Source organism: Rattus rattus, chromosome 6 (genome assembly GCF_011064425.1).
Source record: "Rattus rattus isolate New Zealand chromosome 6, Rrattus_CSIRO_v1, whole genome shotgun sequence".
NCBI lineage: Eukaryota > Metazoa > Chordata > Mammalia > Rodentia > Muridae > Rattus > Rattus rattus.
The window spans coordinates 123,930,243-123,955,734 of NC_046159.1; the positions used below are offsets into that span (position 1 = coordinate 123,930,243).

Consider the following 25,492-nt stretch of genomic DNA (forward strand, 5'->3'; position numbering starts at 1 on the left):
CCTCCTTCATAAGAATGATTATTTCTAAAAGATGAGAAGATATTAATGTGCACTAATATTGGAGATCAGCTTGGATGTTTTTTACACATGAACATGGCCTTAGTACAAAAATTAGAAGTGAGGCTACGGGTGGTAAAAACAAAATAATAATGATAGAAAGAAAGAACCAAAGAACCAAACAAACAAACAAAGAGAAAAAAAATATGTGCACGAAAGCTCCCCTCACATAAGATTTTTTTAAAAAATATTTATAATTATGAAAACATTGAAGCAATCAGCTTGCTTTCAATAAATGCGTGGTCTGAAAAAAGCCCTGTGAGATTCTGGAAATAGAGTACTATTCAAATGACACATCACAGAATTTAAAAGGCATGGAAGAATCTTACATACATAATGACAATCAAGTCAGTGTGAAAGGCTCAATAACACTATGGTACTCTCAAAGTGGCAAAACTATGGCACTATAAGTTCAGTGCTTTCTGGGAATGCGATGGGAAACAAGTAGATGGAGTTCAGGGAATGTTTAGAGCTGTCAGACTACTCTCCATATAACACTGTAATAGTAAACACATACCTTTATATATGTGTGTATATATATATATATATATATATATATATATATATATATATGAGAAGCCCAAAGACCTACACAACAGAAAGAAGGAATGCTAATATAAATCATGAATCATACTTAAAAACAAAGTTCCATTATTGGTTCATCTCTGTGGTAAATATACTACACGTGGGGGCTTGAAGGAAAATGTCCTCCATGGGCTCAAATGTGTGAACACTTGGTCTATATTTGGTAGCACTTTTGCAGGAGTAGGGTGGGTAGCTTGGTCTTGTTGGAGGAAGGAATCCACTGCAGCCTGCAGACAGCCATTGAGAGTGCATAGACCTAACCTCACTTCATTTCGCTTTCTGCTCTCTGCTTTACGATTGTGGTTGAAGACATGCTCTCTCAGTTTCCTGATCCAGCTACCGTGCTGGCTGTGTGCTGCCATGCTGTCTCGGCAAGACGGATTATTATCCCTCTGGAACCATAAGCCAAAATAAACGGTCTTCGATAATTTGCTTTGGCCATTATTTTTACCACAGAAGTGGAAAAGCAACTGACACACTACACTAATGTGAGATAGCAATAATAGGAGGGACTATGTTCGGTGGTAGATAATGGGACCTCTGTCTATTAAATAGGCATGGCTTGCTATAAACCTAACACTATTCTTAAAATGTCAATTAATCAAAGCAGATATTCTACCTCTGTATGTTTTTCATCCTCCTCTGGAACTATTTTAGAGGCAGACGGACATTGGAACTGGGTATGCACTAATTGTGAAATCGCAAAGCTTTTATCCTCACACCCAAGGGAGGTAGGGAATTAACAGGTATGGAACAGAGAGCATAGCTTCACACTTGGGATTTTTGTATTAGCAAATGTTTCTTTCCCTCCTTGCAAAGGTATCTCGCAAACAAATATATATATATATATATACATATGTATATATACGTATATATATACATATATTTATATATATCATATAAATATATGTCATACAAATATATATACATGCATTTATAAACACACACACATATATATACATATAGGCACATGTATATGGATATTCTAATATAAATTTCACAGTTACAGGAAAATTAAAACAAAGGAGGCTAGGGAGACCAATCAGAAGTTAACTCACAGTGCCCTTGCAGAGGATCCAAGTTCAGTTCGGAAGCACATGGAGAGCAGCTCACAACTGCCTGTAACATCAGCTCTACGGGATCTGATACATTCTTCACTCCACACGACACGTGCACTCCCACATGCACATACATATATGGATAGATAGACACACACACATATGCTTATAGTTAAGAATAAAACCAAATTCTCAAAAGATATAGGATATACTTATTGCTTTTCCATAAATCATGTAAAACTTACTGCTGAGGGCCATTCAAAAAATTCATAAACCTTCAAGGATGAAAAGCCTGAGAGGGAAAGCTAACATGTGTTATAGCTAATCAAGTAGATCACAAAACGCTGACACTTTGGAAGATGCTGGATGAGGAAGCCACCAGATTCATTCCATACACATGTGAAATCTGTAGCATTAGGCATCTTGGGAGAATATCTGACTGGACTCAACTGAGGAAAAACTATAGTTTCTTGTTTGTTTTCTTCTATACCTCACTGACGAACTAGAGCCCAATTCGAGTGGAAAAATCATTTTACTGTTGTCACTAATTTGTCCTCTTATATTGACTGACTTGTCTACACATGATTGTGAATGCAATTCTTCATGTGCTTTTTAGACAAAGAGTGAGTGGCCATATCAGAAGAATGGAAGGGGAAAATAGGCACATAATCACAAATACTTTGAATCCAGATATGTGAGTCTGAGTTTTCCAGAGAAATAACACTTGAAACAATAGATGAGGCAAAAAGGCAAACAAGTGACTGATCTTAGGTCCCTTCAAGACTTAGAATTTTATCCCATGTATAGGCTTTACACTGAGGACTGATAGGATATTATTTAGATTTTAGTGGAGAAAGTGAATCATTCATCTTTAGAAAATCTCCTAGGTTTCTGACAGATTCTTAGCTGACTAGGCTGCCATGAGACCCATAGAAGTTTGGCAAATCCCACTGCAGTGGTATGAATGTCTTCTCCAAAGCACAGGTAGGGATGTAATTGGCACTTTAATAGCTTTGAAGGACTGTTGGGCAATACTGATGTAAGCATCATTTTCAAGGAAGAGACTTCATGGGTACCTATTTAACAGTGTAAGTGGCACTCTCTCTCCATGTCATTGCTTTCTGCCTTGTGGGATGCATCTTAAGGGCTTCTTAAATACTTATGCCTTAGCATTGGACCACCCAGTCTCCATGACCATGAGCATATTTCTGTTTCATTTGAATTACTCAGTATATGGTTTTCTATTGGAGTAATACACAGTATCTATGAATCCACATTTAAACAATATTCTTGAATGCAATGAGTAAAATAAATAGAATGATGCTATTTGCTGGGATGAGCATCCTTAATTTGAAATACAAGTCTCAATAAAATGAAACTGTCTGAGTCTCAACAGTAGAGAATTTCACAAGTCACTTAAGGACAGATGTCAAATTCAAAACACACACACACACACACACACACACAGAGAGAGAGAGAGAGAGAGAGAGAGAGAGAGACAATTAAAAGAGAGAGAGAGAGAGAGAGAGAGAGAGAGAGAGAGAGAGAGAGAGAAACCTTCTAGACATGTGGAGCAGGTATACAGAAAGCATGAATGAATTTCATGCTTAGACTTGGGGTTTGTCTCTTAGATATCTCAACACATGCACACGCATGCGAGCAGGCATGCACACTCAAAATCCCAAATCTACAACACTCCTGGACTCAGGCTGCAAATATGGCAGAGTCCACCTACACTGAAACTCCTTTCATTTAGAACCCCTGAAGGAAGGGAGCTAGTTGAGAATTTCTGCTGGAGAAGACAAGTGAAAGTAAATGGTGAGGGACAGATATGGAGAGGGATGAAGGACAAGTTGTTGGAGAACCCTATCATTAAGGTCACTGACTACCATATCCAGATAGCTTAGCTCTCCAAGCGCAATACAAAATGGAGGACATCTTTCTCATCAGGGTTTCTGTCTGACCTTGTTTGAAGAGTGTCTTTGTGTACAGATGTCTGACCTTATTTGGAGGATAACCTTGAAAAGTACTTCCTGCAAGTGATGCCTGTCTCAGCATTTGAATCTTGCTTTCCCCTGCCCATATGATGAGTAGGTATTGTGCTCGTACCATTCAGCCCTTTTCACCCATACACCTAGGAGCCCTTACATACCAAACTTCTGGAACAATAAAAACGTAGAGCTGTCTCACTGAAGCTGCCTCCTGAACCCTACACCTGTGTGTGTGTGTGTGTGTGTGTGTGTGTGTGTGTGTGTGTGTGTTTCCTAGGCAAACATTACTGTAGTGGTACAAAGGTACAAAGACCATAAACAGACACTCACTGAATATTACAGCAAAACCCATAAAAAGAAAAAAGGATATTCTTTCATGAGGAATGTTGTAAAACAAGTATATAGATATGTTACACTTATTTAAATCTAGATACATTTCAGAAAAGATCAAAGGTAAAGGAAAGATGATTTTCTAAATGAATGCTGTTAACCATGAAAAAGTAACATAGTACTGTTAACATGGAGTGAATAGCAGAAAGTCAATACCAAGTCTGATATATTTGAATCTGGTGCCATGAGGCTTAATTTGTGAGTTACAATGTTACCCAAACATCTGACTGTCAGTTTGATGCCAAAAATAATCTATGCATGATCTTATATAACTATTAGGGCAGGAGACAAATCAATAGGTAAACTGTGTGCTATGCAAGCATGAAAATCTGAGGTCAGAACTCTAGCGCCCATGTAAAACCCAGATGTGGTCATGGACACTTACTACCTCAGTGAGCTGTGGTAAGGGATGCAGAGACAAGCATGGCTTTGAGCACTTTTGCCAGCTAGTATCACTGAAATAGCAAAATCAAGATTCAGAGAATCTCTCCTGAAAATTAATGTTGAATTCAGTAAAGGAAGATATATCATATGAACCTCTGAACTCCATGCATGCACACACATGCAAACACATACATTCATAACACACACACACACACACACACACACACACACACAAGCTAGATGAACACTGAATTGAATCAGAACTGGATTATACAATGGCAAATCTCAGCGGCCACATACAGCATTCTGTGTCACTAAGGAATTCTTATTATTATATTACTCTTTTCTGCATGGCTCAGGTGGACCTTCTCATTTATATACATCAGGAAGTACTAAAGGTGAGGCTCACCCTAAGCACCTCTTCCTTTGAGTCTCCCTCTCCTTAGAATCTCGTTCCATCACCGCAGCTTCTAAGTGAGTATGATAATGACCAGTAATGGCTTAATGTGCTATTCATTCCCTAAGTAGTTTTGCTTAGTAATAGCTCACAGTGTCCCTGCAGCTAAAATAATGGAAAATAAAATAATTTCTGGTCTTATTCAAATAATGACGAAAGTTGAAATTGTGTCACTGAAGGGCCTCTGAGCTTCCTCTGAAGTGCAGCATTGAAGCATGGCAGCCATTTTGTGGAGGCCCTTCTAACTCTGCTGATGCTAAAATCAGAGTGTGACGGTTGAGAGTGTTTGAAGTTTACAGCCATGGAGCCAGTCATGAAAGAGACATTTCAAGACTGAAGTAGGTGGTTATCTATCTTTGAAGATTGGTAATAGTGGCCTAAAATAAAAACAGGAGCCATCACTGACTGGATCAGAGGGATCCAGTGAGCCCCTTGGATCTGTCTATCTCTAACATACCAGCTCTGGGATTATTGGCATGTCCTATGACAGCTGCTCACGTGTGCTGTTTGTTTCTACATGGGTGTGGGGGCTCAGATCTGCCCTTTATCCCTTGTTTGTTTAAACATGGATTCTAAGGATTGAACTTAGGTTCTTACATTTGTAAGACAAGCACATCACCAATGAAGTTATCTCCCTAGCTTGCCCACTTATTTTATTAGTGTATATTAATTGTAGAAAGAAAAGTTACATAAATTGTACAAAATCCCTGCGTTTGAACTAATATGGACGCAATGTACTTGCTTGTATTCACGTACCCCATCATTTCCTCAAGTATTTTCCCTACCTCTTGCTGATCCCCTTTCCCTTTCTAGTCTCATGTCTATGTTCTCGGGCTACATCCCGAACACAAAAGAAGGTCAATTCTTAAGGCAGTTCTACATTAAAGTAATTTCCTCCATTGTTCTTGAAGTCTGCATGGAGTGGCTAAATATGATCAAATACAGAGGATTCAGTTCTCAAAAGCTTAGTCAAAATCACAACATTTATATGGGGAATGGTCAGTACTTGGTGTTACTAACTGATCTGAGTAGAGAAGATGTTTTCGGTGTTTACTAATTTGACAGTAAGAAGTCTTAGAATGGAAAAGTCAAATTTTCTGTGTGTTGGGAAGAAAGTGAGAAAGCATGTAGTATGCAGGTAGGTGACTGCATTTGTATGCAGCCAGAGTGTGACCTCCCATGTTGTTTGTTTGTTTGTCCCTTTCTATTTATGCTTCGAAAACTGGTCTCTTCCTGAACCAGAAGCTCACCATTTTGGGAAAACCTTGATTCTCCTCATGATTCTCCTGTCTCTGCTTCCAAGTTTTTGGCATCTGAACACGTGAAGCTATTGCCTGAACTTTCATTTGAATGCTGTGTGTTTAAATTCAGACCCTCATGCTTACAGAGAAAGTGAGCTAATTTTTGAATTTCACAAACTTTTTATAGCAGGTACAGGAAGATATTCAACAGTTAATACCTATTTAGATGTTTCTCTTGCTGTATATCCCAGTGTCTACTCTGGCAGCTGAGCGTGACAAATTTGGTAAAATATATCTGGATCCAACATATTTTATCTCATCTCCTGTGAGTACATGACTAGATCATGATAAGACACTTGAAGGCCTCTTCTAAACCCTAACGTTATAACAATGCATTAGTAATTGGATATTTGATTTTTAATTTAAGTTATAGCAAAAAAAATAATGTTGGTACACTTTACCAAATTTGAAAAAGTAGTATAAAATACTTTTATGACACACCACACTAGACATCTTGAAAAACTTAGATATGCTAGCTAATTTAAATCTGTCCTACAATGCATAGTTTTCAAAGAAGTTTTGGCTACATTATTTCAGTTAACAGTAGAAATAAACTTACTTGTACCTACTTTACAGAAAGGGTAAGAATGTTAATTCAGAACAAGTCCTGACATATTAGACAAGAAAGCTACCCTTGGAATATTTTCTATTAAAGGAAGCTTTTTTATAAGACTATTAAATTGCTAAAATTCCTTTATATGTTAATTGTATAAATGTTAATTGAATATATGATCGTTATATATAATTCATTTATATTTCTCTGCACTTGTTAATTGGCAACTGTTAGAATAAACAATGCTATATTTCCACACATGTACTTGTAAATCTTTATTGGAGAACAAATTATTAAAGAACAAGAGTCATCAGAGAGTAAACAAGAATGCCATCTGATGGCATCAATTAAAGATACTGATGTAAAAGTGCTATGTTGAAAATGCACTCCAATAATATGAAGCAATTTTATAAATAACTTCTCAAGGGCTTACAAGTATTTTCTTCTTTACAAATTCACAGCACAACAGCCTGGACTTTTGTGATACAGACCTCTTCTTCAGCTACCCCAGATTCTGAGAATCCCTGCAGGCAACCAACAACTGATGTATCTGTGGAATGTGCTCTTTGAACTGCACAAAAGCCTTCAGCCTTCCCTGCATTCTGCAAAGAAAAACTGCCAACTGCAAGTCTTTCTCAGATTTAACATAATACAACTGTTACTCTCCCCAACCCCCCACCGTACCCACAACTCTCTTATCAGAGATGGCCTATACTGTGTGCATTTATAAATGTATAAGAAGGAACCATTTTTCTGATCAATATTAAATATTGTTAGTCATATAATTGTTCAAGTGAACACAATTTGAAATTCAACAAGCGCCATATTCTCTTTTGTGTATACACTTTAAGAATTCTGTTTCTACCGACAGATTCAAGAACTGAATGGGATTGGTCCTTTTAACTATATCACTACAGTCTGCAGCTTAAAATCTTTCTTACGAAAAGAAGGATAAATACAATAGTTGTTTATATTCAACTCATTTATCCCCAAACCTTATTAGAGCTAGTAAAATGTGTCTTTTCTAATATGAATATCTTTTAATAATCTAAAGAAATGGAAAAATAAAACTCAAAATGAGTCATAAGATAAAGTTGCATAAATATTTAAAATCAGCTACTAACTAAATGTTAGAGCAAAGCATACTTCTAGCCTAGAGCCAACATAAACTGCTTTTTCACCACTGAACACTCCTTGGCACCATGTATACTTGTATTACTTTTTTTCTTATTTAAGAAAAAAAATGATATTTGATTACCAAAGAGTTAGTTTCAGTTTTCATATACAGCATTTATTTCAACTCTTGATTTGCATAAATAATTATCAGCTACATTAGTCTATTTGAAAATATTTGAGGTTTTGTTGGTAAATTGAATTATGAAAGAAAAGAAACCACCAATTAATTTATGTCATAAATAGCTGTCAAGCTAACTAGATGTACAGAAGTTCTAAGAAAATATAATACAAGAAAATAATGGGTTCAGTAAAAGCAAGAAAATATGCATATGGAAGAGAAAGCTAAAAAAAAAATTAAAGGTGTAAGTAACCACTGTGTCTTTTTAAATGGGAGTTTCTCATCTCATGTGCTATTATAAGTGAAGTCTGGCTTTGTACCTTGTCAAGGGTCATAGCTATCTTATGATATTACAAAGCAAGGCTGAATCTAACTGGCTTAGAAGACAAATCATTCTGTATACAGGAATATCTTTCACTTTTCTATCATATCGTATCTCGTATGTCAGTCAAGTCGGTTCTTTTGTTAATCACATAGGATCGTGTTTAATTAACTAAAGCAGACAGCACTTTTATCTATCTCGGGTGAATTACTAAACAATGACCAAGGCAAGAAGCCAATCAATACTCAGTTTAAAATCAGGCGTCCGAGGGTTCAAATTCGGCATCTGTGACTTAAGAACACAATGACCTACTGATGTTTCATATATATGGTTGGCAGGATGCTCCGAAGGAACATCATGTTTATGATACTTGATAAAGAAAGCAAGTATCAAAAGATTTAAAGGCAAAAACACAGGGGATAATTGAGTAAGAATTCCAACTGAGATAGGTTCAAAACTACTTATGGTCTCTTTATCACCTTAAGATAAATAGTAATGTTTATTATTATTATTATTATTATTATTATTATTATTATTATTACTACTACTACTACTACTACTATTCAATATAGTTATAAACTCAGTATTAAGTGGCCATATTTTATTTTTATTTACTATTTTTCTTTAAATGCAATAATTTGTACCTAATTATTAGACAACATCTCCTGCAATAAAGCTTCAGAATATGAGAATTGCCTTCTCATAATCAAGTCTCCACTTCCTTCAGGCCTGCTAAGAAAGGAAGACCAAGGCAAGAGACAAAAATTCACCATTAATTGAAATATAAATGGAGAACTTATCTGAAAAGATCAAATTGTTTTCAATTAGTGAGTGTTTTATTAAATTCTGATCATATCAGTATTGCTCCAGCATTTGGTGTCATGGTGTCAAACTGAGCATGAAAAGTACAGTTATTAGCTGGAAACTATGATAACTCCTTATAGTTTGATTTGCTTAATCTAATGAAAATAAATTATTTTTACATAAGCATATACATTAAAACACCATACTCATTGCCATTCACCTTGATATGGAAACTTCCAAAATTAAATTTCTTAAGTTGTCTCAATTCATGCTCTCTCTATATTTTTTTTTTTTGGTTCTTTTTTTTTTTTTTTTTTTTTTGGAGCTGGGGACCAACCCAGGGCCTTCAAACTTCCCTAGCAAGCGCTCTACTCTCTCTATATTTTAATTCAAGGAGCTATATTTAAAACAATAAAACATAATAAATTCAGTCTTAGATTATGTAAATCATGAGAAAATATTACCTAAAGATAGAAAGGTCATGAAAATATTTTTTTACTGAACAAGAAGGCCAAACAGTTTGATGATAATTGGGTGAGTACAAAGGGACGTTGGCTTACTCAGTATTTTAGAAATCTATATGATGTTCATCATAGGGTGTACAGGTATAACTTCAGCTATTTCAAAGACTGAGAAATGAGGATCAAAAATGTGAGTGAAGCCTGCCTGGACTTTACAGTATCTTCAATGTGCATTATTACAGAGATATGAGGACAAAAGGTGGGAGAAATGAAAAGGAAGGAAGAAAAGAAGGGAGGGGAAAAGAAAAAATATACCAATATAACTACTGTCAAAATTTAAAATAGAATTTTGAGTTAAAAATTAACTCTGACTCATTAATTCAAAATGCATTTGTTTGTGAACTAACAGAGTTATGATGACTAAAATATACTCTGTGTTCTGTATAGCAACATACACTTCTCATATGAAGAGAGACAGGAAGGGTTGACTAGATCAAGACTAATTAAAGGGTCTCAGAAAAAAGAGCATTGGGAGAAAATGAAAATTATGTTTAAAAATGGTAACAAATAAACTAATTAGATTTCTTTCTTTGAAACCAATGCTGACCCATCTCACTAACCGTGTCAAACTGACGAGAGCAGCGTAAAGGTCTTCCTTTGGTCATGGTAGCAACACTGACTTTCTCTCTGTCCTTCTAACTAATAGAAATGTTTCATATCCTGATGCTATCCATAGCTATTATTTTAAAAAACACACTCTATTTTTCTATAAAATATGATCAACTAAACCGATTTTTGAGTTATCTCACTGTTTTTCTTAGAATCAGGGCTTCAATGAAAATATCAGAGAGTGTGTAAATCTGGCTCTTTAAATTGTCCAAATTACCTTTGTAAGTAATAAGACTTAAAGTTTAAAAAAAAAAGTAAAAATAAAGATTACAAAGGATGCAATGTTGATGCTTTACAAACCCAAAAGGAAGTTCAAAGAATGATGAGCTGACGGACCAGAAGCTAGAATGGCCCTTCAATGGCAATGCAGTGACAGCTATGCAAACCAGTAAATACGTCCATTTGATGTGCACAGCACAGGTTGTGTCATGAGTATCACATCTACACCTAAGTCCCTGCAAGCCCATTCTAACAAGCTTTGCACAATATAGAGGTAACATCATATACTGTATGCTGCTTGTATGCCCTGTAATAAAACCAAAATATTGTTTTAGAGAGAAATTTATCAATGTACCCTATAAAAATATTGTAAATTTGGGGGAGGATCCAAAGTGTAGTCAGGGAATATAAAACATCAGTTAGGAAGAATAAACAGTCTTTTGTTGTATTCTACATTGAGATTTTTCATACGTCGTACCTTATGATAATAACTTTTATGTTTGACAACAAAGAAGACAGTAGATTGTTTTGGTTTATACTCTTTTAGAGACAGTGCCTTACTCTGTATCCCAGGCTGGCCTTCAATGGTCAGTTATCCACGGAGTGATGGGATAATGGACATTTTACACTATGCCTGGCATAGGACTTTAATTTATGTGCTTTTGTTTCCAAAATAAAATAAACGAGCATGTCCAGTTATGTGTGAGTTTAATATCTGTATTCAACTATTCAATAGTATAGAAACATAGTCAAACAGAACATAGTGCATATATGATAATAATTTCAGTATTAATCAAAAAATTAAAGATGAAAATACTAAAAAAAGAAAATATAAACATTATAAAGTACATAACCCAACATCATAAACCATTTTAAGGACTAGAATATCATAGTCCTTAAAAATGTTCATAAGAGGTAGATATAAATGACGCAGATATGTAAATACAGATGACATAAATATTTATGGACATATGTGATATAGATGTTTGATGCAATATATCTGAAAAAGGGCAAATGAAAACTTATTGTCAATTCAGTGCCGAAAAATTATAAAACAACCGTGCTAATTTATTCCTGTGATACAAGAATTCTCTTCAGGTGCACAGACATGCAAAATACTTCGTAAGCTTTGCCCACCAAACTGGCATAAGCAAAAATTTTGACAAGTCGTAGAGCAGCATGGACTCTCCTAGGCTGGCTGTAGCGGGGTAAACTGCCATTTGTCTATAGACAGCAGCATAGACTGTCTACACGTGAGGAGGACACGCTGATGCCCATGAACTTTAATGCAGGCTAAAGGCTGATACTTCCACTTTCTTAGTGGGTGTGATAAAATACTACAACTGGGAGAGAAAAGGGGGTTATTTCCTTGCCATAGTCAGAACAGGAGCTCAGGACAGGAATCTGGGGTAAGGAACTAAATCAGAGAACATGGAAGAATGCTGATTCAAGCTTTTCTTTCCCTGGCTTGCTCACCAATCTTTCTTATATCATCCAGGCTCACCTGCCTATGGCTAGCACTTCCCAGAGAGGTCTGTGTGCTCCTATATCACTTAACAAGTAGAAAATGGGCCACGGGCTGGAGAGATGGCTCAGCAGTTAAGAGCACTGACTGCCCTTCCAGAGCTCCTGAGTTCAATTCCCAGCAACAACACGGTGGCTCACAACCATCTGTACGGAATCCAATGCACTCTTCTGTTGTGTCTGAGGACAGCTACAGTGTACGTGTATAAATTAAAAATAAATAAATCTTGTAAAAAAGAAAATGGCTCCCATATAAAAACACACAGGTGAATAGGATGAGACAATTTCTTAATAATGTCCTTCCCAAGCCTTTAGTTGGTTTTAGGACTAACCAGTATAGCACTATCCATAATGCTACACGAGGATATGTCCATTATGTAAAATGCATGCATTATAACTTCTCAGAGCAGTATTATTCCTAAGCACCAAGAGGCAAGAGAATAAGACAAGTTACTCAAAATAGAAGGAATCTAAATAAATGGTGGTATATTCACACAACTGGAGTGATACCAGATGGAATGCACGGGACTTACTACACATGACACCAAGAAGGAAACATGAAAAGCTAATCCCGAGAAAGGAAACCAGGCGCAGAAAAGCAAGCTAAATCAAGTGATGTTATTTTATAGAAAGCTTAAAACTGATCGATGTTAAAGGTCAAAATCTGATTACCTTGCTTAAGGCATGAGTGACACTAATGCACCACAATGAGTGATGGGGGAAGGGGAGACTTCTAGATGATTGAAGTTCTAATTCATGAGTTGAGTACTGTTTACATACGTGTACTTATATCATGAAAATTTATTAAAATGCATGTTTATAATTTGTGTAGTTTGCTACTGATGAGTAGAATTCAACAAGTGGTATGTTTACTATAAAAATATTTAAAAGGCTTAAACCTGTTTTTCAACATATATGCTGTAGACTCTATTTTTAGAAGTACTGATTCGATATGTTGTCATATGTGTGTATAAAAATATAACCTCAAAAGTAAAAATATAAATAAATTTGATCTTCTGTAAGCAAATAATAAATAATTCTAGAGGGAGAAAGCAGCAATCTATGGAGACATAGTTCTGCATGTATTCATAGCATTGCTTTTTAATGTAATCCAAAGAAATAAAACGAAATGTTAACAAGTGTCAAATCACGCTGTGTGACTGTGTATTATTTTATTTTATCTCATTTTAGATCATTTCAGAATGCAAATCTGAAAGAAAGCCATAGCTCTGGGATCCTTTTTTTTCTTTTATTATTATTATTTTTTTATTATTTTTTTAATATCGTAGTGAAAAGGATTCACAGCCAGTTACTCAGATCAGATTAATCTGCTTGGGAGTTTTTGCCCTGAGGTCTAGGTTTCATACAACCAGAAGGGTCCAAGCATGCTTTCCCAGGAGGACACATCCAGCAGTCCTACCCATGCATGATGCCTGTGAACCACAACAATTACCAGCATCGCATAGTAACCCTAAAGATATATTGGTGGCACTCATGCTTTGGTAGTAACTACCGGCTCTCTTGTTAGAACTAAACTCCATGCAACAAGAGGAAAGCCAAGCCTGGCTCTGGAATGCTACCCAACCCCCAGGAGTACTGAAGTCACGGATCTTGGAGAAGAACCTACAACTGCCAGTTTCTTTTTTTTTTTTTCTTTTCTCCATCTTTATTAAATTTGTTATTTCTTATTTACATTTCAATTGTTATTACCTTTCCAGGTTTCCAGGCCAATATCCCCCTAACCTCTCCCTCTCCCCTTTTAAATGGGTGTTCCCCTCCCCATCCTTTCCCCCTTACCGCCCTCCCCCCAACAATCACGTTCACAGGGGGTTCAGTCTTAGCAGGACCAAGGGCTTCCCCTTCCACTGGTGCTCTTACTAGGCTATTCATTGCTACCTATGAGGTTGGAGCCCAGGGTCAGTCCATGTATAGTCTTTGGGTAGTACAACTGCCAGTTTCTTAATCATAATCCCTAACTACATTCTAACAATGCCCTTTTTAACAGTTAATGCTACCTGACATGAAGGGTTTGTATTTAAATAAAAATTTTAATTAATACACTTAATGCCTTTAGCCAAACCCAAAATATAACTCAGATATGGAAAATTTTCATTTTCTTATTTAAAGAACAAATTCGGGGCCTTTAAGTTGGATAACAGTAAATCATTAGAGAGTTAAGTAAGTTAAGTGAAAACGGTCACCGGGTCATGTATGCTGAAGACAGATTTTTCAAACCATTCCATAACATATAACCAAAGACCAGTTTCTCCCATCTTTACGCATTCCCAAATTCTATAATAAAAACGGGGCGTGTGAGGAGTAGTTGTACAGATACAAATGTCAGATCCACAGATTCTGAGTGCAAACCTCCGCAAAAAAAGAGCTCCAGTTTCCAGAAATACTCTTGCTCCTTGCTTGAGCAAACTTTGCGTCACTAACTTGCAAATAGACTCAGACGGGAACAGGGCTTACCATGCCCTTTGGGTTCTTCAAGAAGTGTCTTAGTTAGGGTTTCTTTGCTATAGAGACACCACGACAAGGCAACTGTTAAAAAGGCGACCATTTTATGGGGGCTGGCTTACAGTTTCAGAGGTTTATTCCATTATCATCACGGTGGAAAGCACGACAGCGCCCAGGCAAGCAGACATGGAAGAGCCAAGAGTCCTACATCTTGATCTGACGTCAACCAGAAGGAGCTTGGATTCCACGTGGACCAAAGCTTGAGCATAAGAGCCATGAAAGCCTGCCTACACGGAGATACATTTCTTCCCACCCCCAGCTCTAACAGAGTCACAATTCCTATTAGAGCCACTCCTTATGGGTTAAACTTTCAAACACACCAGTCTATGAGGGCTAAGCCTATTCAAACCCCCCACAAAAGAGTTTTTAGGTTAAACTCTTGTTATTAAATTTTGAAGATAAGCTGAAAATACAGATTTGACTAGTTTTAAGAAAAAAAAGAACTATGGCTGATGCCAAGAAGTGCTTGCTGACAGGAGTCTGATACAGCTGTCTACTGAGAAGCTCTGTCAGAGCCTTACTGATACAGATGAGGATGCTCCCAAACAACCATCGGACTGAACACGGGAAACCCCAATGGAGGAGTTAGGGGAAGGACTAAAGAAGCTGAAGGGCTTTGCAACCCCATAGGATGAACAACAATATCAACCAACCAGACAGCCCAGAGCTCACAGAGACTAAACCACAAACCAAAGAATACACATGGGGAACACATGGTTCCAACTGCATATATAGCAGAAGATATCCTTATTTGGCCTCAATGAGAGGGGAAGTCCTTGGTCCTGTGAAGGCTTGATGCCCAGTGTAGGGAAATGATAGAGCGGTGAGGCAGAGTTGGTAGATGTGTGGGGGAGCACCCTCATAGAGGCAGGGGGAGGCGTGGGATAGGAGGCTTGCTACACAGAAAACAGAAAGAAGGATAATATTTGAAATTTAATAACTAAAATAACCAATATTTTTTAAAAAAGAGGAACTATGATCTAATTCTAAGAGTTTAGTCTTTTTATAATAAATATATATTTATATTTAGGCTGAGGGATTTCATGCTTCCATTTAAACAGTCTGGAGTTTGCTGCTGTTGTCTGTTGTTGTTGTTGTTGTTGTTGTTGTGTGGTGGTGGTGGTGGTGGTGGTGTGGTGGTGGTGGTGGTGGTGGTGGTGGTGGTGGTGATGGTGGGTGGTGGTGGTGGTGGTGGTGGTGATGGTTGTCGTTGGTTTTAACAACACTCACTTTAGCATCTGAGAGAAGGCTTCAGGTAAGACTTCCTCAGTATTCAACAATCAGAAAACACAAGTTCAAAGAAGATACGCAAGAGACATGTGCTACTGCCTTAAGATATCAACTGCTGTTCTGCTGGAAAAATCTAGAGCATAATAAGAGATGATGAGAGATATTATACTACAATTTGATGAACTTCTATCATACAAAGATCCGACTCAGTAAAAAGGCAGGAGCACAGTGCTCTCCAAGAAGATGACACATTGCCAATAAACGAACACTAAGGCCAATGGACAGCACCAGACTGGTTTTCAGAAAGCTCCAAACTCCTAGATCACGTTCCTGACTTGTCAAAACTGACAAGTCACTTCTCCTTTGGAACTTTTAATGGATACATTCCTTTGTTTTTCCCATTGTACATCTTCTCAGATCACATGGTTTTGAAGCCTAATCTAGACATAGTACTTCATTATTCTCTAAATTGTGCACTTAGGAAAAAAATACTACTATTCTTCCACACTTCTGGGAGTTTGAAAATAAATATAAATGCCTATCAGAACGTTTTAAAGAATACTCCCGGTAGGTTAATATAAAGCTATATAAAATTTAGGACACCAAGAAATAAGCTTTCAAATATTTCCATGTGGTGATAGAATCCATATTTTTCAAATTCCCAAACTGTATCATTTCCAGGAGAAATTCTGCTTCAGAACTTTAAAAATAGAATAAATGTCTCCATAAATAAAACATCACATGTAATAGTATATATATTTTTGAAAAAGGCATATGAAATGCATATATGTATGTATAAAAGAATATGTACTCCAAACACATGCATATTTATGTACAAACACCAAATAAGACTGGAAGAAAGAGGGCATTACATGGAATTAATGACTGTTCTTTGCAGTTACATTCTATATTTGCTCGGTTAATATTCATGTAATACTCTACATTTTTTTTCACATATAGACTTACCCATAATATAAATTACAAGTGATATAGCAAATACTTGAATGAAGGTAAGTCAAGTCCAAATGGAGTTTGCCCCTCCAGAGGAAGCTCAGCTAAATTTTAAGAAGCCTATCTGCATTGATTTAAGCTTTGCTTAGAAAAAAAATGCACCTTGGCACCAGGAAGAAACATAGCTAGTTTTTTTTTTAAAAAAATCTGATTTTAGTCCCAAAAATCAATATGGCAAAGGAAAAGTTGCTACAAAGATAATTCTTAGTTGAATATGTTCAAAATTCAAGTCCCTGGTAATCTGAGATTTGGCCAAGACAAATCAAAGTCTTAGATATTTTAAAAATGCCAAGTTTTCAGAGAAACAAAAAAAAATGTAAAAAAAGAAAAATGCAATAGCAACAAATGCATTTTTCTAGATGATTGTTTTGAGCCTAACTATATCTAGAGCTTGAAGATATGGGGGTTGTATTTTTCATTTTCCTTGAATAATAATCCTGGTTTCTCTTAATAACAAATAAATAATATTGTATTACTTCTTTGAAAATTTTAACCAAATGACACTTCTGAAAATTAAAGAATAAGTAAAAACCATAGGATTTAGATGGATGGAGAAAGAAAAAAAAGCTAAGAAGTGCATGTCTGGTTCTTTTAGGACATGAGCATATGATTATAGTTGAAGTATAAAAATGAAAGGGTGTTCGATTTATTTTCATTTTTTCCAACGTATCATCATAACTTCAACATTAAGACTCACATAAATGAAAAATAAACAAAAGACCCACGTGTGTGTGTGTGTGTGTGTGTGTGTGTGTGTGTGTGTGTGTGTGTGTGTGTGTGTGTGTGTGTGTGTGTGTGTGTGTGTGTGTGTGTGTGTGTGTGTGTGTGTGTGTGTGTGTGTGTGTGTGTGTGTGTGTGTGTGTGTGTGTGTGTGTGTGTGTGTGTGTGTGTGTGTGTCCCAGACCATGAGCTGAAGGTCACCCTGTGCTATATAAGAAGAATCTGTCAACAGAGTTGGAAATTTGCAAAGAAACAACAAATTAATTAGTGAATAAGCAGTCAGTAACATCAAAATGAATACTTTCGTATTTAATGTTATTAAAGTTTATTTCAATTTTTTGGATTTGTTTTTACCTAATCTCAAAGCAAGATTATTCTCGGCACATAAATTTTCCTCAAATTTAGTAAATATGTACAAGTAGAGATCTGCTCCCACATGTACTTTCTCCAAATAAAACAAGGTCTTATGAAGTATCACAAAATACTAATTTAATAAATTCCATCTTTCTAAGTTTGAATATTCATATTGAGTGGATTAAATTTGAAATTATCTTAGCTTTCCTGAATTCTGCTTAACAAAAATTATGGTGATTGCCTCTTAAATTCTGTGTTACTCTGAATTACATTAGACATTCAGAAAAGACTCTAAAATAAGGCTGCACAGCACAATTATTTTGATTAATGTCGCTGGTGATTTAGATCTTATCAGATTTTGGGAAAGTTAAGCAAAGTCCGGTGCATACCCTCCTCACTCCATCTCCTCCCCAACAGGAAGAGCTTCCGGTAAGGGGAGCATGGTTCCACGTGACTTCTGTCAATCTGTTCACAAACCTCGCTACAGTTTGATAACACAGAAATTTACACTTCCTTAACTCTTTAATCTTAACACTTCATTGGGCTTAGATAAATACATTTTGTTAGTTGTCCATCATACTATCCTACAAACAAGTCCACTACTCTTAAATACCTATTTCTCTCTTCTTTAACTCCTGAAAAACACTAGGTCTATGCTTTTCTCTTCTGTGAGAGTCCTATATATGAACTCATATTATATGCAGTGTTTTCCTATGGTTCTTCTACTCAACGATATGTATCTGTATCTTGGGGCCGTCTATGTCTTTGTGGCTTTGTAGCTCATTTCTTTTATTATTGAATCATAACTAAATAAAACATCGTCTGTACATATCACAGCTCGCCTACCTCTTCACTCACTGACTGAAGGAAAGCTGGGCTGCTTAACCAAGTTAACATAGCTCACTTTGCTACACCCCGGGCTGAGGACTGTGCTTAGCAGTACACACAGCTCAGCACACGTCAGGTCCTAGATTCAATCCCTAGCAGATAATAAAACAACCTGCCAGGAACACTCTTGTGTGACATAAGTTTTAACTCATTTGTCTAAATACTATGGAATACAATTAATTACTCGTTCCTAAGTTAAGCCTATGTTTACCCTCATTAGGAAAATGTTACAACTGCTAAAGCACATTTACTACTCTACATTCCAAGAGCAATGCATCAACACACCCATTATTCTAAATACTTGTCTTTTTTTGTTATCCCGGGTGTTCGTGAATTTAGCCATTCTAATGGGTCTGTATTGGTATTTCGTTGTCTTCATAACTATTTTCTAATGATGCAGAAAAATGATGATCATCTTACAAATCATCTATGTATATGTATTTTATTTAGTTTGTGATGTATTTAGAAACCTTACCCATTGTATATTTATGATCTAAATGTTTGTATTGTGTGTGTATGTGTGTGTGTGATATGTGTGACTGAGGGTGTGTTATGTGTATGTTTGTACATATGATGTATTTGAGTGTGTGTATATGTTTGTGTGTGTGTGTGTGTGTGTGTGTGAGAGAGAGAGAGAGAGAGAGAGAGAGAGAGAGAGAGAGAGTGGAGATTAGAGACACACCACTAAAGTTGTTTTATGAAAAAAAGACATCTCATTTGCCTAGATATCATTTGACTAGTTCATAGTTTAGTCACACCCTCATGGATCTGTTTGATCCTGCTTTAGCAGTACTGGGATCATGATATATATTCCATACCCAGATTTGCCTATTAAGCTAGTTATTGAGTTTTAAACATTGTTACTTAAGTTACAAGGTACTTATCAGAAATCGTTTACAACATTCTCTCAGTCTGTAGTCCATGTTCATTCTGTTAACAGCGGTAATCACATACCTTTTTCTCATAAAACAAGCTTTTAGTGCATATCTAAAACATCCTCAACAAATCTAAGAGTATAACTTCTCCATGTTTTCTTCTAGTTTTTTAATCCCATTTTCGGCTCATTTTGTAAAAGGTGAAATGCTGTGGCTAGATCTCATTTAGAAATATTGTTATATGTCTATTGAACAATACTTATTGAAAAGGCTATCCTCCTGAAATGCATTTACCATCTTATCAAAGATAAGAGAATCATATGGCTTGAGTCTATTCCAGAATTGTTTGTTCTTTTTCATATATATATATATATATATATATATATATATATATATATATATCCACTCTTTAAATAATGCCATGTTTTACTGATTATTACAGATATATCTTGTCTTGCACTTGAATTGTGGAGTCATTCATCTTAGGGAGTATGTTAAACGTGCTGACTATTTTGCCTTTACATGTAAACTGAAGTGTTAATTTATCACTGTTCACAAAAGAAATTGTGGGGTTGAAGATATGGCTCAATGGCAAAGCACTTGATCTCAAAGTGTAAGAACAGAAATTTGGATCTTTGGACCCTACAGAAAGCAAGATGTGGTAACAAGTATTTGTTATCCCAGAGCACCTAAGTGAGACAGAGAGAAAGGAATTCTCAGAAGCTTTCAGGCCAGGTGACCTGGTTACCAAATACGCACCCAAAACATCCTATCTCAAGCAATGTGAGGACCAAAATCTAATGTTGTCCATTTACCTCCATGAGTGTGTTGTGGCTCATGTGCCCACATTCATACTCAAAAAATATTAAGAGAATGAAAATAAACCATAATCATAGAAGATCTTTCTGCAAGCATTTTTCAGTTTCCATGTCTTATTGGTGGTGATGAGTCTAGGCAACTCACTCTAGAGACAATGCTGTCTTCCATGGCCAGTGTCGCATGTTGTTTCATTGCCTTCCTTCCAAATCTGAAAGTTTGTGATTTCTGTTTTACTTCTTTGCTTACCTTTGAGTTTCTAGTAGGATGTTGAACAGCAACATAGAGAGTAGACATCCTTACCTGTGTTTGATGCTATCAGAAAAGCATAAAACATCTCACCAATTGTTATTCATAAAGCAAGCATCTGTGCAAGTATCAACTTGGTAGATGAAATGAGTGATCTCAGGGTACCAGAAGGTTCTGCAGTGCCAACTTTAATTTACCACCTATCTAAAATGAAACAACTATCCTAATTTTCATTGTAAATACATCTTGCGTTCATAAAATAGAAAATTTAATTTGGGAATTTTACATTTAAAAAAAAGAGGCAGTGCCATTTTTCTGGCTAATTTGTTTAACATTAGTTTCTCAGATCGAAGCATATTATTGTTGCTACTACATTTGAGTCGAGTACCAGTAAAGACATCTGTGACTGATGTCTTCCAATGTACCATCAACCCAAGACCAATGAATGAGTGATGCCACTGAATTAACAGATTTAAATGCCCTCTTAAGTCTTAAGTCTTAAGTAGTAGCTTAAAGCATCCTGCATCTTCCAAATTCTCGATAGTGACTAAATTTTCATGTTTACGTGTAATCATTAATTCATATCTTTTAAGATTTCTTTTCAGCCGCAAACAAGAAACAACATAATGTCAAGAGTAGACACAACCTTGGGTTAAGAAAATGATTGGAAAAAATATATGAAGCAAATATACATAAGAATAAAGTTGGTAGAATCATTTTGATAGCTGACAAATTAAGTTTTAAACCAAAACAAAACAGATGATAGAGGACACTTCATACTCATTAAAGGAAAATTCCACCAAGATGACATTTCAATTTTTAACATCTATGGCTCAAACTCAAGGGCACCAAAGTTTGAAACAAACAAATAAAAACACGTCTGCAGCTTAAATCACATATTGGCCTTCAAATACTGATAGTGGAAAACCTCAATAATCTGCTTCCAAGTCATCTAGACAAAAACTAAACAGAGAGAAACTGACACTAACTGACATCATAATCCAAATGGACCCAGCAGATATTACAGAACATTTCACCAAAACACAGAAGAATATGCCTTCTTCTCTGCACCTAGTGGAACTTTCTCCAAAAGGACCACATACTCAGACACTAGCAAATCTCAGCAAATGCAATGAAATTGAAATAATTCTATGTATTATATCAGACTCCCACAGATTAAAGCTGAATACCAACAACAACGATACCAACAGAAAGCTCCAGAACTCATGGAAACTGAACAACTCACTATTGAATGAAAAATGGCTGAGGGCAGAAATTAAGAAAGAAATTAAAGACTTTTTAGAATTGAATGAAAATGAATACCCAACATATCTAAATTTATGAATCTATTGAAGTCAATTTTGACAGACTAATTCATAGCACTGAATGCCTACATTACAAAAATAGAGATCTCATACTAGTAACTTAACAACACACCTAAAAGCTCTATAACAAAAAGAAGAAATCACAATTGAATCAAATAGATGGCAATATTGTCAATCTCAATCCTAAAATCAATAAAACAGAAACAGCCACAAAAACAACATAGATTATCGATAAAACAGAGTTTTATTTCCTACTTGATATCCAAATCAACTGTAAAAGGATATCTAAATTAATAATATTAGAAATCAAAAGGGAATATAACAGCAGATACCATTGAAATCCAGAGAATTATATGGAAAAACTTTAAAAATCTGTACTCCATCAATTTGGAAAAAATAAAAATAAAAAAAGTCGATTCTGCTGACATAGACCAGTTATCAAAGTTAAATCAAGATCTTATAGGTAATCTAAACAGATTTATAACCTCTAGTGAAATACTCATATTTCACTAGAATTATTAAGCATCTCATTCTGAAAAAGTCCAGTGTCAGAAAGTTTTAGAACGAAATTGTGCCGTACTTTGAAAGAATGAATGCCAATGCTTCTCAAGTTATTGCACAAAATAGAAACACAATGAGCACTGCCCAATTCATTGTATGAGGCTTACAGTTACCCTGATACTAAAATCACATAAAGAAACAATAAAAAAGGAAGAAAGTTACAGATTACACCATCAAAACAGATTCAAAATTTCTCAAAACAATACTAAAAATGGGTAGAAGAATACATAAAAAGATTGCCCTGAATGATCAAGTAGGCTTCATCCCAGAGATAGGGATCGTTCAATACATGGAAATCAATAGATGGATTCCATCATAGAAACAAACAGAGAAAACTACTTACATAACCATTTCAAAATCTAATAACCCTTCATAAAAAACAGACTGGAAAGATTAAGGACACAAAGAACATTTCTAAACATAATAAAGGCACCATGCAGGAAGCCCATAGCTAATATTAACTTAAATAAAGAGGAACAGAGGTAACAGCTCTCTACATACCTATTTAATATACTACTTAAAGTCTTGGCTACAACACAAGTCCTATGGGAGTAATCAACCAATATTTGATTTGATTGAAGACCCACTATAAGAAATGGAAACCACACCGGACACTGCCTAGGTGACCAAGAATCAGAGACTAAATAGTCCAGTTATCTAGAATAAAACTAAATCTGCTGTTTGAAAATAAACAAAGCAAAATTACATTAAAACAGCGATAAAGTGAGTCTCGGGTGACATTTGGCTCTACTCAGGTCAGAGACTTGCTCAGCCATCAGAAGCTTCCTCCTACAGCAGATGGGAAGCAAATCCAGGGTCCTACAGACAGATCTGCAGAAAACGAGAGACTTTACATACACAGTCCTAAATGGGATGTCTCCATTAAATCCCTCCCCTCAAACTTCAGGGAACCCTGAAGAACAGGAGACAGAAAGAATATTAAGAGAAAGAGGGGATGGAAGCCACCGTGGAAGCCAAGGTCCTCTAGTCAACACGGTAAATACACACGTAAACTAATGGGAACTGAGGCTGAAAGCGCATGGCAGTGAACCTATTAGAGGTCTGGAACTGAGCGCAGGAGTGCACACACGCCAAAATTTGAAACCACAAAGCAATCTCCAATTGATACCCATTTGTAGTAAGAATTAATTTTCCCAAGTGAAACTCACAGGGGAAACAAAATACTCTTAAGTGTAGGCTTCTTTCCAGCACTAGATGGCCAACAGAAAATGAACTCAAAGGCAATGTATTCTGAGATTGGAGAGATGTGTTGGTGGTTAAGAGCACTGACTACACTACAAAGGTCCTGAGTTCAGTTCTCAGCAACAAGCTGGTGGCTCTCAACCATCTGAAATAGGATGTGATGCCCTCTTGACTGGAGACAGCTACAGCATACACATATAAATAAATAAATAAATAAATAAATAAATAAATAAATAAATAAATAAATAAATAAATAAATCTTTTTTTTAAAAAGACATTGTATCTTTAGACTATTGTAAAATGTATACTACTCAAAGTTCTTTGTCTCATGATAGATATCTGGGCTTTTATTTCTTTTATTCATTTTTTCACTTTATAATAGTGTGTGTGTGTGTGTGTGTGTGTGTGTGTCTTTTTATGTTAGGGATTCTTTGAATATATATTAAGAATTCCAGTTCAGTGTTTTTTATGGGATTGCCAAGTGTACAAAGAAGTAGGTCTTCCGTCTATCTATATGTGTTTCGTATGACTTTGCTTGTGTTATTTTCCAATTTGTTGGTTTTATGCTATTATAATATATTGTTTTCAGGTTTATCTTATAATATTTTGCTGCATAATTTATTATCCTGCAGAAGTCTATTTGCTTTCTAATGAGAGACAGAAAGTGGATGGATCAGATAAGTAGAGAAATGGGGAAGCACTAGGAGGAATATAGTAAGGGGTAACTATAATCAGGATATATTATGTTAGAATAAAAGCTATTTTCAATAAAAGAAAAAGAATAAAAAGATGTTCCAAAAAGATAACGTACGGTATTTCCACTGCACTAAGCGGACATAATTGATACATTTTACAGTAGTCTAAGAATAAAATATCAGTCCAATCAACTCAGTGTGAGAGGTGTCTTACCAAGTGATGGGTTTTAACGGACACATTACAATAGTCTTGTTCTCAGATATAAAGAAATAGAGCAAAGAAAAAACACAGTTTGAAGCAAAAATAATATAATTGGCACTACTGCTAATATTAAATTAAATAATACATTTTGTATCAGAACACTCTCAAGTCCTCAACAGTTTTCCATGAGAAAGTGCATTGAGACCTTTTATTGAACACTATTCTAATGAATCATCTTAGATTGAGTTAGTAAATATTACTGCAAATCAGAATGCCGAGTTACTAAACAAACAACTGCAGATTTGTGGACATAGTGCAAACAATATTGTCAACATACTACACTCTACTAATAAAACCGGAGTAGAAAAGCACCGTGAGGGATAAAAATACAATGACTTACATGTGGGTGGGTTGACTTTGGTCTTCTCCCAGGATCTAAACGTCTTAATCTTTGTTTGTGCTTCACTCTTTCCTTCTCTGGAATATTCTTTTTATTTTTATACACAGTAGGTGAAGATCAGACTTCAACGGACTTCTCTTACTTGTTTGATCTGGGGAGAAAGTATATTTTTAATCAATCATGATAAAATGCATCCAACTAATTTTTCCTTACTATTGGGGAGTAGAAAATTTAATCTATTTTGTGTTAGAGCTGTGGTAAACAGAATTGTAGGAATTGCCTTGTCGAACATCATAATCAATAAAAACCAAGTACTTAAACACCACTAAAAGAAAACCACATTTATATACATTTTAATTTTCACAGATAAGCAG

General features: G+C 35.7%; 1 protein-coding gene across 2 annotated transcripts in view; it reads right to left on the reverse strand.

Annotated features, from left to right (window-relative positions):
* Foxp2 (forkhead box P2) overlaps positions 1-25,173 on the reverse strand; it is a 465,778-nt gene extending 440,605 nt beyond the window's left edge. For both annotated transcript variants that reach the window (XM_032906928.1, XM_032906929.1), the window contains exon 1: positions 25,119-25,173. The gene's annotated coding sequence lies outside the window, so the exon portion shown is untranslated. The remainder of the gene's footprint in view (positions 1-25,118) is intronic.
* Positions 25,174-25,492: the final 319 nt, after the last annotated feature.